Source organism: Vulpes vulpes, chromosome 7 (genome assembly GCF_048418805.1).
Source record: "Vulpes vulpes isolate BD-2025 chromosome 7, VulVul3, whole genome shotgun sequence".
Taxonomy (NCBI): domain Eukaryota; kingdom Metazoa; phylum Chordata; class Mammalia; order Carnivora; family Canidae; genus Vulpes; species Vulpes vulpes.
Genome location: NC_132786.1, coordinates 17,474,025 through 17,487,247, shown reverse-complemented (window position 1 = coordinate 17,487,247; position 13,223 = coordinate 17,474,025). Strand labels below are relative to the sequence as shown.

The 13,223-nt window shown below is 40.6% G+C and overlaps 1 protein-coding gene across 3 annotated transcripts in view; it reads left to right on the top strand.

Moving 5' to 3' along the window:
- Window positions 1–1,229: 1,229 nt before the first annotated feature.
- Window positions 1,230–13,223, top strand: part of LOC140599792 (adenylate cyclase type 1-like) — a 235,942-nt gene continuing 223,948 nt past the window's right edge. For 2 of the 3 annotated variants that reach the window (XR_012002778.1, XR_012002777.1), the window contains exon 1: window positions 1,230–1,495. The gene's annotated coding sequence lies outside the window, so the exon portion shown is untranslated. Of the gene's footprint in view, window positions 1,496–1,648; window positions 1,980–13,223 lie in introns of those variants that run through there. The other variant, XM_072765004.1, reaches the window with a different exon arrangement.

Sequence of the window (13,223 nt, the reverse complement as noted above, 5' to 3'; positions counted from 1 at the left end):
CTTTCACTATTATTTATATTCCCCAAATGAATCAGACCATATGTTTGTCCTTGTCCGACTGACTTACTCCACTCAGCATAATACCCTCCAGTTCCATCCATGTTGAAGCAAACGGTGGGTATTTGTCATTTCTAATGGCTGAGGAATATTCCATTGTATACATAAACCACATCTTCTTTATCCATTCATCTTTCGATGGACCCCGAAGCTCCTTCCACAGTTTGGCTATTGTGGACATTGCTGCTATAAACATCGGGGTGCAGGTGTCCCGGCGTTTCATTGCATCTGTATCTTTGGGGTAAATCCCCAGCAGTGCAATTGCTGGGTCGTAGGGCAGGTCTATTTTTAACTCTTTGAGGAACCTCCACACAGTTTTCCAGAGTGGCTGCACCAGTTCACATTCCCACCAGCAGTGTAAGAGGGTTCCCTTTTCTCCGCATCCTCTCCAACATTTGTGGTTTCCTGCCTTGTTAATTTTCCCCATTCTCAAGGGTGTGAGGTGGTGTCTCATTGTGGTTTTGATTTGTATTTCCCTGATGGCGAGGGATGCAGAGCATTTTCTCGCGTGCATGTCGGCCATGTGTATGTCTTCCTCTGTGAGATTTCTCTTCATGCCTTTTGCCCATTTCATGATTGGATTGTTTGTTTCTTTGCTGTTGAGTTTCATAAGTTCTTTATAGATCTTGGAAACTAGCGCTTTATCTGATACGTCATTTGCAAATATCTTCTCCCATTCTGTAGGTTGTCTTCTAGTTTTGTTGACTGTATCCTTTGCTGTGCAAAAGCTTCTTATCTTGATGAAGTCCCAATAGTTCATTTTTGCTTTTGTTTCTTTTGCCTTCGTGGATGTATCTTGCAAGAAGTTACTGTGGCCGCGTTCAAAAAGGGTGTTGCCTGTGTTCTCTAGGATTTTGATGCCAGTTACTTAATTAACCGCGCTGAGTGCCCGGCGGCGGAGCTCCGCCCCCTGTGGGCGGGGCTAACGCAGGCGGACCAATTAGCCGGTCCGTCATTAACAAATGATCCCTGAATCTTCCTAGGGGAGCGCAACGCACAGCAAGGCCCAATCAGAGGCCGCGGCTGCGGAGGGGGCGGGGCTGGGCAAGCGCCTTCCCACCTCCCAGCCTCCCGCCGCGGCCGTTGGGCGGCGCGCTCCTCGCCGTCGCTTCAGTTGCTGGGAGAGGGAGGGCGGGGGCGGGGCCTGAGGTGGGCCGGGACCGGGGCGGGCGGGGTGGGGGGCGCCGGAGAGAACGGCGGGGAGGCGAGGGCCGGCTGGGCGCCTTCGTCGAGCGCTGAGGCGGTTGGCGAGGCGGACGGGGCGCAGCCTTCCCGGTGCGGGGAAGTTCCGGAGCCGGCGCCCAAGCTGCCGCCCCGCCCGCGCTCCTGCCAGCGCCACCTCATGCTGCCCCGCCCGTGCTGGGCTCGGCCGAGACCCCGCCGCGCGTCCCCGCCCCCGGCTCGCCGGTCAGCGGCTCTTCGCGGTTCGCCACGCAAGGTGAGAGGCGGCCAAGGTGGGCGCGCGGGGGGAGGGGAGCCTGAGGAGCCTGAGGAGCGGCCCCCCCCGGACCTGCTGTCGCGTCGCCGCCGCCGGGGGTGCGCGGCGGGGGAGGGGCGCGGAGGAGGGTCCGTGTTGGCGGCGGCGGCTCCGCGTTCTCCTCCGCACTTTGGAAAACCTCGGCCGGAGCGGGCTGCGCTGTGTAGCTCGCGGCTGCTTGGCCCGCTGCATCCGGTTACCTGCTCCGCCCTCTGCCTCCCCCGGAGCTTCGTCCCGGGTCCGCACGGCCCGAATCACCCGGTTCGGACCCACGTTATTGGAGCCGGGGGTGGTGGGCGGTGGGTGAGGACGGAGCGACGGGGACTCTTCTGCGGGGAGGCGTGTGCAGATCCGGATGCTGTTTTCTGTCCTGCACGGAGGTTTCGGGCTCTGACGCGTTCCCCGATTTCTCTCCCTTCTGCTCGGGACAAAGAACCAAGAGACGGTATTTTGGTTGTGTATGTGTGTGTGTGTGTGTGTGTGTGTGTGTGTGTGTTTGCATTGGAAGGTTTTCTTTCGCTACGGTAAAGGGTAAAGAGAAATAGAAGGGAGTGATTTTTTTTGGGGGGGAGCGCAGGATTTTCTTGTATTTTGTAGACGACGGCTGGATGATGTGGAAGTTGCTGTTCTCTTTGGTGGTGCATTTGTTACTGGGCAATGAGACTTTTGACAGGTAGTTCCCATTGCGAGCGTTAACAGGTTTGAGACCTTTAAAAAGTCCAAGGAAGCGCAGTAATCATCCTAGGAGAATGAGGATTGTAAATTGTGACTTTGCCAATACGGGAGCACCTCCTTTTTAAAAGTAGAAGGTGATTAGAAACGGGAATGATTCGTTTTTGATGGATACTTTCAGAGGGTCTGGTTGATGAAGTTTGAGATAAAATGCTAATTAAGTAATTGAGCCTATGTAAGGGGTGTATGAAATCGGTGCTATAGATAGACAGTAGTGTTAGACTCTTCATTTGGTTCTGTGTTTGGAACAGTATCTGGCCTAGGGAGCCAGTTTTCCAGCGGTCTCTCAGTTTCTGCAGGTCGTGCCAGGGAGGTACTGTGACTGCCCTTGGTTTCTGCTTTTGAAAGATGTTTGTATAAGGATCAGCCTTGGAAGATAGAGATAGTGTCTTCCACCGGAGCAAAGAGCAGGCCTGCGTGTGGTCCAGTGTGGTGTCCCCCGGAGTTAAAGACAGGCGTGCTTAGTACCCACGATACAAGATTGGGGTGCTCTAAGCTTAGGTTTCTTCTGGTGTAACACAATCCATTGCCTGTGCAGGTGTCAGCTGGCCCTTTGACCTTGCCTGGTGGGAACTGGGGTTCCGGGAAGGAGAGCAAAAATGTTGATGCTTCGGTTTATGCTAGCTTTGGCCTACGTTATTATTGTGAGTAGCTAATAAACGTCCCTGGTCTCTCAGCCATGAGTCTGCCTTCTACCATGGTAAGCTAGCCTGCAAATAGGCTGAAGTCTCAGATCTTTCACTCTTGTTTTCTCTCATGTGGCCCACCTGTTGGAAATTCAGTACAGGTGAAACAAATATTAGTTCTTAATGTTTAGACACAGTCTAAGGTCTCTTTTATTTGCATTTTAATTGGTTAAATAGGCTAGTAGTCAATCGGGATCTGAATTTTGCGTAATTCTAGAATTAAGGTTTATCGTGTGCCTGGCCATGACATTCAGACCTGAATGAATGAGAACAGGGGGAATAAAAGCTCCGAAACTAAACTCTGAGACAGGTTTTAAGTTCCAGATTTCTCAAAATGTTCTATGCGATTCTAGTCTAAATATATTTTATCTTGGTGTTTGTATAAGCAGCAAGAATTCAAGAAAGCATATAAATTGGAAGGTAATGGTTTTGTTTTTATACTGAGAAAGACAGAGTCTCTAACAAATGATTCTTTAAATACACTGTTACAAAAGAGGGTCATTTTCTATAAATTAAAAATACTACCTATCCTGAATCTTATTAACTTGAATATGTTCTTCCTTCCTCTCTCTCCTTGTGAACTTACTCTAATACTAGCTGAGATAAAACTTTAGCCAGCACGTTTCATAAATAAATAGGGTTCATTTCATCATCTCTGTTCTTCATTCTCCTAATGAACTTGTGGGTACAGTCATCATGGATCAAACTATATAATCCCTACAGGAGCTAAGCTAGTTATATGAGTTGGAGAACTATGAGTTGGAGGTGAGGAGTGAAAGGGAGGCGGGCAGCAAACTCAGCTCTTGCAGATTATCATGTAAGAGAAGAGAGGGCCAGTAGTTTTTTTTTTTAAGATTTTATTTATTTATTTATTCATGAGAGATCAGAGACACAGAGACACAGGCAGAGGGAGAAGCAGGCTCCCTGCAGGGAGCTGGATGTGGGACTCTATCCCAGGACCTGGATCATGACCTGAGCCAAAGGCAGATGCTCAATCGCTGAGCCACCCAGGTGCCCTCAGAGGGCCAGTATTGAAGGATGTGTGTGTGTGTGTGTGTGTGTGTGTGTGTGTGTGTGTGTATATATCCTATATATTGAAGGATATATATATATATAAAATATATATCCTATATATTGAAGGATATATATATATATATATAGTATTTCTTTTAATGAGAAGTCTGAAGCCCAGATTTTTGTGTGAGCTTTCTCTAGTATTAGATAATGGCAAGTAAATTAAAACACACACACACACACACACACACACACGCACACACACAGGCCCATTCTTTAGGCCAAACAAAACAAGTTTTGTTGAGGCCACAATCATGTTGCAGTTATACTTGTCCCTTTTAGATAGTGGTTTTCATTTAGCTCTACTAGAGGCACTGGTATACTTATTAGACTTTTAGGGGTATCTGGATGGCTCATTTGGTTTAGCGTTGTCTACCTTCCGCTCAGGTCGTTATCTCACAATCCTGGGATCCCAGGATCAGAGCCCCAAAGGCAGGCTACCTGCTGAGCAGGGAGCCTACTTTTCCCTCTCCCTCTGCCTCTCCTCCCTGCTCATTCTCTCTCTCAAATAAAGAAATAAAATCTTTTTAAAAAAATTAGATTTCTAAGCCTAGCCCTCCAGAGAGCCCAACTTGGCATAGTTTTAGAATTCTAGAGTATAATATTAAATTCTAGTGTTTCATTAGGTCAAGCCATGTTATATTCCAAAACAAAATTGATCATAGGAGGATTCCTTAGGAAATTAAGACCAACATTCAGGGTATAGAATAATAGTTTTCAGCATTATCAAACCTGATATTTCTATAAACCATTTTTGGTGTTCTCTGTTACCCTAATTGGAATTCATAGAAAATAAATCTTCTGAAATGTTTTTATGCAAAAGAAATAAAGCTAATTTATAATGAAAAAGAATGTATTATTTATAAATGCTCAGATACAATTACAGTAACTACCAAGACCCCATAGAGAACATGGGTCAAAACTGTCCTTTGATAAGGCTGCCTGCCAGTTGGAAGGAATGAGGATGAGTGACCACATGCTAAAGTTGGATGAGCTACCTCAGGTATGACTGCCATTTTCTTAGTGTGCAGTTATATCCAGGAAAGAGGGAAGGATGTAGAAAACAGATTTTCTTTAGGTACATTATAGGTACCTGAAGTCAGAAAACAAACTGATCTTGGAGAAATGGTACAACATTGTACAATATTTTGTAGTGTATTCAGCAAAAGAGTAGCAAACTCTAAGCTGTTTTGAAAAGAGTACTGAGCATACCCTTGAAAAGCGTCACATTATTTATCCAGGGAAGAGTAAAAAAATAAGAACCCATCAATTTTTTTTAGACTTCTTTACTAACTGGCAGTCTGTAAAATGTAACTGTCGATTTTGGGATTTGATTGCTTTGGGTTCTTGGTGAGAAGTGTAAATCACCTTGTGAGTACAAGATACAGTGTCAAGGAATTAATAGTATTTGAGATTGATCCATATTGTCTACCAGTTTTATATACAAACAGTTCTATATACAATATTCACCTTGTTAATGGAAATCATACTGTTGTTTTCAATTTGTGGCTACTAGGAATAAAACTGTTATAAATATTTGTGGACAAGTGTTTATGTAGTATGTTATCATTTCCTTGGGTAAATACTAAAAATTGGAATTTCTTCTTTGTGTCATAAATGTATATTAATACTGTTGTACTGTTCTGCATTCCCTCCAGCGATGTATGAGAGTTCTAGTTGGTTCATATCTTTGCCAGTTTGGGTGTCGTTAGTCTTTAATTTTAGTCTTTCTAGGATGTGCAAAGGGGAGTCTCATGGTTTTAATTTTCATTTCCCCGATGAATAACGAGAGTCTTTTCTTGTGCTTATTTGCTATTATAGCTTTTTGGTATAATTTCAGTTTTTCTTTTGCAGAGTTTTAAAGTTAAGTAATTGGTTAATTATTGATAAGTAAATATTCTTTATATACGTTCTATATCCTGGTCCTTTGTTAGATACAGTTTTATACATATTTAACTCCTGTAGCTTGCCCGTTCATTTTCTTTCTTTCTTTTTTTTTTTTTTTTTTGCCCGTTCATTTTCTTAATGGTGTCTTTTGAAGAGCTTAAGTTTTATTTTATTTTATTATTTTATTTTATTTTATTTTATTTTATTATTTTTTATTTTATTTTATTTTATTTTATTTTATTTTATTTTTTTAATTTAATTTAATTTAATTTAATTTAATTTAATTTAATTTAATTATTTTTTATTTATGATAGTCAGAGAGAGAGAGAGAGAGAGGCAGAGGCAGAGACACAGGCAGAGGGAGAAGCAGGCTCCATGCACCGGGAGCCTGACGTGGGATTCGATCCCGGGTCTCCAGGATCGCCTCCCGGGCCAAAGGCAGGCGCCAAACCGCTGCACCACCCTGGGATCCCAGAGCTGAAGTTTTAAATTTTGATTGCCTGATTTATCCATTTTTTCTTTTATACTTAGTAATTTTTGCGTTTTTTTTTAAAGATTTGTTTAATTTATTTATTCATGAGAGAGAGAGAGAGAGAGAGAGAGAGAGAGGCAGGCAGAGACACAGGCAGAGGAAGAAGCAGGCTCCATGCAGGTACCGAGATGTGGGACTTGATCCCGAACCCCCAAAATCACGCCCCGGGCCAAAGGCAGGCGATGAACAGCTGAGCTACCCAGGGATCCTCCTGTGTGTGTGTGTGTGTGTGTGTGTGTGTGTGTGTTTGTGTGTGTGTGTTTAAATATTTTATTTATTTATTCATGAGAGACACAGAGAGAGGCAGAGACACAGGCAGAGGGAGAAGTGGGCTCCATGCAGGAAGCCCGATGTGGGACTTGACCCCGGGACTCCAGGATCACACCCTGGGCGGAAGGCAGGCGCTAAACCGCTGAGCCACCCAGGGGTCCCCGTAATTTTTGTGTTCTAATAGTTCTTTGCCTACCCTAAGTTTACCAAGATTTTGTCTTTTCAGTATTTTTATAGTTTTAGTCATTGTATTTAGATCTGTAATCTATTTTGAGTGATTTTGTATGAGGGTTGAGGTTCATGTTTTCAACCATATGTTAAAGTACTGTTTATTGAAGAGAGTACTTTCCCTTATATCACTTTGTGGCATTTTTGTAAAAAGACATTAGTTGAACACAAATCTTTATTTTTATACTTTTCTGTTCTGTTGATCTATTCAGTAGTAAAGTGTTTTTTTTGTATTGATGTAGCTTTTAAAGCAAATTTTGAATTGGACAGTTTTGTTCTTTTTCAAAATTGTTTTGCTTTTTGAAGTCATTTGCAATTCTTCATAAATTTTAGAATCAGCTTGTTAATCTCTACATGAAAGTCTGCTATGATTTTGATGAGAATTGCATTAAGTCCAGATACCACTTTGGGGAGAATGATTGAACAACATTGACTATTCCTACCTATAAACCTTTTATTTCCTGTTTATCTAGATCTTTAATTTCTCTCAGCACTATTTGATCATATTAGTCTTGTACAGTATTTGTGAAGTTTATATTCCAAACTATTTTACGATAATGTTGCTTAATGATATTGGTGTTTTTAAAAATATCATTTCCAACTGTTGCTAGTTGCAATACAATCAACTCTTGTATATTGATTGTATCCCATTATCTTGCTAAACTCAGTGATTAAATCTTAGTAGTTTTTTGTGTATTCCTTAAGATTTTCTATGTAGCCTATCCTATTGCTTACAGGTAGGTAGTTTCAACTTTTCTTTCAATTCCTAATTGTCATTTTTTCCCCTTACTGTGCTAGGTAGGACCTCCAGTACAATATTGAGTAGAAGTTTAATTTCACTATTAAATGAGAGATGGCATCCTTGCCTTATTCTTGATCTTAGGAAGATGATGTTAGTTGCTCACCATTTATATGTTAGATCTATGAGCTTTTTACAGATGCCCATTATCGAAATTAAGATCTTTTCTATTCCTAGTCTGCTGGGTATTTTAATCGTTTTGGATGATGAATTTTGTCAAATGCGTTTTCTGTATCTATTAAAATGATCGTGTGGGTTTTCTCCTTTTTTCTCTTAATGTGGTAAATTATGTTGACTTTCAGATGTTAAACTTATCTTGCATTCTGAGGATATGCTGTACTTGGTCACCTTTATGTGTATTTCTGGACTTGGTTTGCTAATATTTTGAGGACTTTTTTATGTTTATGAGGAATATTGGTGATGGTCTTCTCATATGTTTATCTGCTTTTAGTATCAAGGTAAAACTGGCCTCAAATGTGTAAAGTGTTCCATCTAATTTTCTGAAAGACGTTTTGTAAAATTAGTATTAGTTCTTCTTTAAACATTTGACAGAATTCAGTGAATCCATCTGTGCTTAGAGTTTTCTTTATGAGAAGGTTTTTGATTAGGGATTCAGTGTCTTGATCAGGGCGATTCAATTTTTCTATTTCTTCATGAATCCATTTTGGTAAATTGAAGAAAATTTTCTGTTTCATCTAATTGGTACATTTTTAGTATATGTTTGTTCACAGTATTCCCCAAACCCTTTTAATGTTTTCGGGGCCTGAGCAATGTCCCAGACCTCTTTTGTTTCTGTTTGTAATGTGTATTCTTTTTCTTGCTTGCTATTATTGAGGGCTTACCAACTAACTTTTGGCTTTGTTAATTTTATTTATTGTTTGTCTCTGCTTTTTTTAAAGGTATAATTTTCTCGCTAAGCATATGTTGCCACCTCAAATAAATTGTTTGAATTAACATCCTATTAAAATATTTAAAATTTTTTCTTCTGATTTCTTTTGGGTTGCTTAGAAATGTATTAAAGATACATGGGGATTTTCTGGATAGCTTATTCCATTGTAGTAAAAAAAAAGACAACTCTAAGACATAAATCTTTTTTTTTTTCCTTAGAGTATTTATTTATTCATTCATGAGAGACACAGAGAGGCGTACATAGGCAGAGGGAGAAGCAGGCTCCAGGCAGGGAGCCCAACATGGGACCTGATCCCAGGATCCTGGGATCACTCCCTGAGCCAAGACGTAGATCTTTCAAAGTTATTGAGACATTTTATGTCCTAACATATTGTCTATCTTGGTGACCATTTACGTGTATTTAAAAAGAAATTAAATTCTATCTACAGTTGTTCTGTGTAGTATTCTGTAAATGTTAGGTGAAGTTGGTTGATAGTGTTGTAAAAATGTTTATTTTATTGGTTTGGTTTTCTTTTTCTTTCTTTTTCTTTTTTTTTTTTTTCCGGTCTACTCGTTCTATCAGTTACAGAGAGAAGAATGTTAAAATCTTCTATCATGATTGTTGACTTACCTTTTATTCCTTTACTCCTGGTTAGTTTTTGCTACAGATATTTTGAAGCTTTATCTTATTGATTAATTGCCTGCCCTTTTTAACTCTCTGAAATGTTGTTTATCTCTTGTACTACTGTTTCACGAAGTCTACATTGTTTTTACATTAATACAGCTACACCAGTCTTCTTACCTCTACTTGAATGGTATATTTTTTCCATTCTTTTACTTTTAACCGTTCTATTTAAAGTAGGTCTCTTGTAGATAGTGAATAGTGGTGTCTTGCTTTTTTACCCAACCTGTAAATTTTTGTTTTTAATGGTTTAATTCATTTACATGTTAAGTAATTATTAGTATGGTCGAGTTTAAGACTACTTCTTAAAAATTTGTTTTCTCTTTCTTCCTGCTGGGCCTCTAGTATGTTTGCTTTTCTCCATCCCTTGGCAGCTGTTCTCTGGTAAGCGTCCCAAAGTCTTGCTGTGCACCTGCATGTTAGCCTTCAGCGAAGGCCTTGGAGAAGCCCTAGAGAGACTACTGGCACCCTCACTCTTTGCAGCTCTCTTCTCTCCAGTGCTTAATTTGCTTCAAGCCCCAAATTCTCTGGCTTTTTAAGCTGTGTTCTACTTAAGCTCTAGTTCCCTGAATTGTGGCTGAGAGATAGTCCCCAGGTAGAGAATCAAGACCTATTAGGGTTTACCTCCTGAATTTCCCTTTTTTCTTCAGGGAATCACAGTCCTCACTGCCTGTTGTTCAATGCCCAAAGATAGTTGCCTCATATATCTATCCCCGTTACATGTAGTTGTACATGGCAGGCAAACTTGTCTTGGTACTGGTTACTCTGTCCTGGTAGGAAGTTGATGTCAAATACTATTATTACATTGCATTGCACCTTTTTAATATGCTCACATGTGGGTAATTTGGTTCTTCGATCTCTAGATTTTTTTTTTAAGATTTTATTTATTCATTCACAAGAGACACAGAGACACAGGCAGAGGGAGAAAAAGGCTCCTGGTGGGGAGCCCAATGTGGGACTCGATCCTAGGACTCCAGGATCACGCCCTGGGCCAAAGGCGGATGCTCAACTGCTGAGCCACCCAGGTGTCCCAGATCTCTAGATTTTTGTCTGATTTTTCTTAGAGATCTCACCAAGTTAAACTATCAAGCTACTTGCATGAGCCCTACATTTCTTCCTAAAACCTTGACCTCCCCCCCCTTTTTCAAATTTACTCCTGCATTTTCAAGTACGTAGTAGACCAGTAGTCTCCAAAATGGGATATATGTGTCCCACATTACGAGGTAACATAATTTATTGAGTTGAGGGGAAAACATTAGAATTTAAGTTAAAGTACTTTGATAAGTAGATTGTCATTAATAAGCATGTCAAATGGCTGCCTTTCACATATGGTATACAAAGCATTCTAAGAGTGGGGGAATTGAGGCTGCTGTAAGTCTAAAAGTTACTTTGTCTGATTTAGGAATATGTGTTCACTTGTCACCTGTAGTACCAAGGATTACATGCCTTAGGAAGTGGAATGCATATTAATCCCCATTTGCCCTCTTAAATTAAGTAGTCCCTTGTGCTGCACAACCTGTCAAACTGTACACAGCTGCGAGGGAAGGAATAGGATTTCTATACTGCAGACCCTATTGTGACACTCCCCCCTCCAATCCACCCCTAGCTTGCTGGTGCATACACATACATACGTATTGTAATACAATTTACATGTTCTTGGATAAGTTGGCTTATGGGTTGTAGACTCTGATTTTAACTAAAATGACTGAAAAATTGAAGATCATGGTAGGCCATTATCAGGACCCGGACATAAAGCCCTGGGATCTCAGTTCCTAGGGAATTCCCATATGGAAGCCACTCATGAAAGTGCCTCAGTTTCAGCAGCCTGGAGAGTCCCTTAGTTATAGGTTGTAGGGTATGTGTAATAATTATAAAAAGTGATCCTTAACTCCAATTAATAGCATAGAGAGTTGTATTTAAGTCTGTCATCAAGGTTGGATGCTAATAGCTCAGCTCCTCCCAAGTTTCGGAAAATATGGAAAGCTGCTCGGGGCTCTTCATATCTGATGACTTCTTTAGTGTTATGTAGAGGGATAGATACTTGTCATTTCCTGGCACCTGAATATGCAGTCAGTGGTAGATTAGCCAGCAAGATCTCTATTCTATGGAAAGCTGTAATTGTTGCTGTTCCATTGTTTATTGTATCAGGTATATGGAGTGATGGATTTTCCAACCAGCCCTAAATTATTTGAATCTTTGAAGTCTCATTTTTTTTAAGCTATGATAAAGATAATACTAATTTGTAAGCTAACAGCATTAGAGTGGTAGAACTGATACTTCATAGGCTCTTTATCAGTCTTTTATTTTTTTATTTATTTTTTCTTTATCAGTCTTATTGTGAGGTTAACATAAGTGATTTTCTAACCAAATCTAATACGTGCCTAAAAGTTTCAAAATTACCAAAAACCCTCTTTGAAATTGACATCCTCTGAATTAATGATGAACTATGCCTTAAATGTATATTACATCTTGGACCATTAGAGGATAGTGGTATGAAGCTATCATGACTAGCAAAACATTTAAAAATATTTTACCCTGATTTTGTTCTTTCAGAATGTCTTGTATATGTGATTTGTTATATACAGGGTACTCTAGTACTATAGGAAATGCACATAATATATACATAGGTGCATATTTAAACACTTGTGTTTAAAACAACACGTGAACATAAGTGTCAGCTGAATTGCCTCAGTGTTTTTCCGTGTTTACCTTGTCTTTCAAAAATGGTTTTCAAATCCTCTTCTAAGTTGTAAAAATACAGGATTCTTCAAAGAACTTTGGTCTAATTTCTTCTAAAACACATTGTCCATAGGTACTCTGGTCACAATACAATAAATTTATTTATTTATTTTATTTATTTTTATTTATTTATTTATTTATTTACATTTTTATTTATTTATGATAGTCACACACACACACACACAGAGAGAGAGAGAGAGAGAGAGAGAAGCAGAGACATAAGCAGAGGGAGAAGCAGGCTTCATGCACCGGGAGCCCGACATGGGATTCGATCCCGGGTCTCCAGGATCGCGCCCTGGGCCAAAGGCAGGCGCTAAACCGCTGCGCCACCCAGGGATCCCTTATTTTTATTTTTAAAAGATTTTATTTATTTACTCATGAAAGAGAGAGGCAGAGACACAGGCAGAGGGAGAAGCAGGCTCTCTGCAAGGAGCCTGACTTGGGACTCAATCCGGGGACTCCAGGATCACACCCTGGGCCGAAGGTGGCGCTAAACCATTGAGCCACCTTGGCTGCCCTACAATAAATTTAAAAGTGGGACTCCTGGGTGGCTCAGAGTTTTAGCGCCACCTTTGGCCCAGGGAGCTGTACTGGAGACCCGGGATCCAGTCCCATGTCAGGCCTTCCTGCATGGAGCCTGCTTCTCCATCTGCCTTTGTCTCTGCCTCTCTCTCTCTCTCTCTTTCTCTCTCTCTCTCTGTCGGTCTCTGACGAATAAATAAAATCTTAAAAAAAAAACCAATAAATTTAAAAGAAAAATGTCATATATAGTAATTGGGATTTATAACTGCTGGAAGATCTTTTTTTTATCTTCCTTATGAATGAATAGTCTTTCTGGGATCTCTTGACTGTCTGTATTCAACATTAAGGATAACCAGGAGAAGAGCCTATAGCACATGACGTTAGTATCTGCCTTTTGTACTGGTGCATGTGGATTTATGTTTCTTCTGTTCCTTATCTTCTAGACTTGACTTGTGTGTCACATGCCTTAACTTGCTTTTACTACCCTCAGCTCATTTCCCCACCCATCTTTTGGTATTAAGGCTTCCATTCCATTTCTCTGACCCTTCCTTTTTGGTGTCCTGTTGTCCTCCCTGTGTTTCTTTCTTTACTCTAGAGATTAGAGTGAGGAGATCACCTAGGACAAGGCCTTAGGTATTTGGACATGTTAT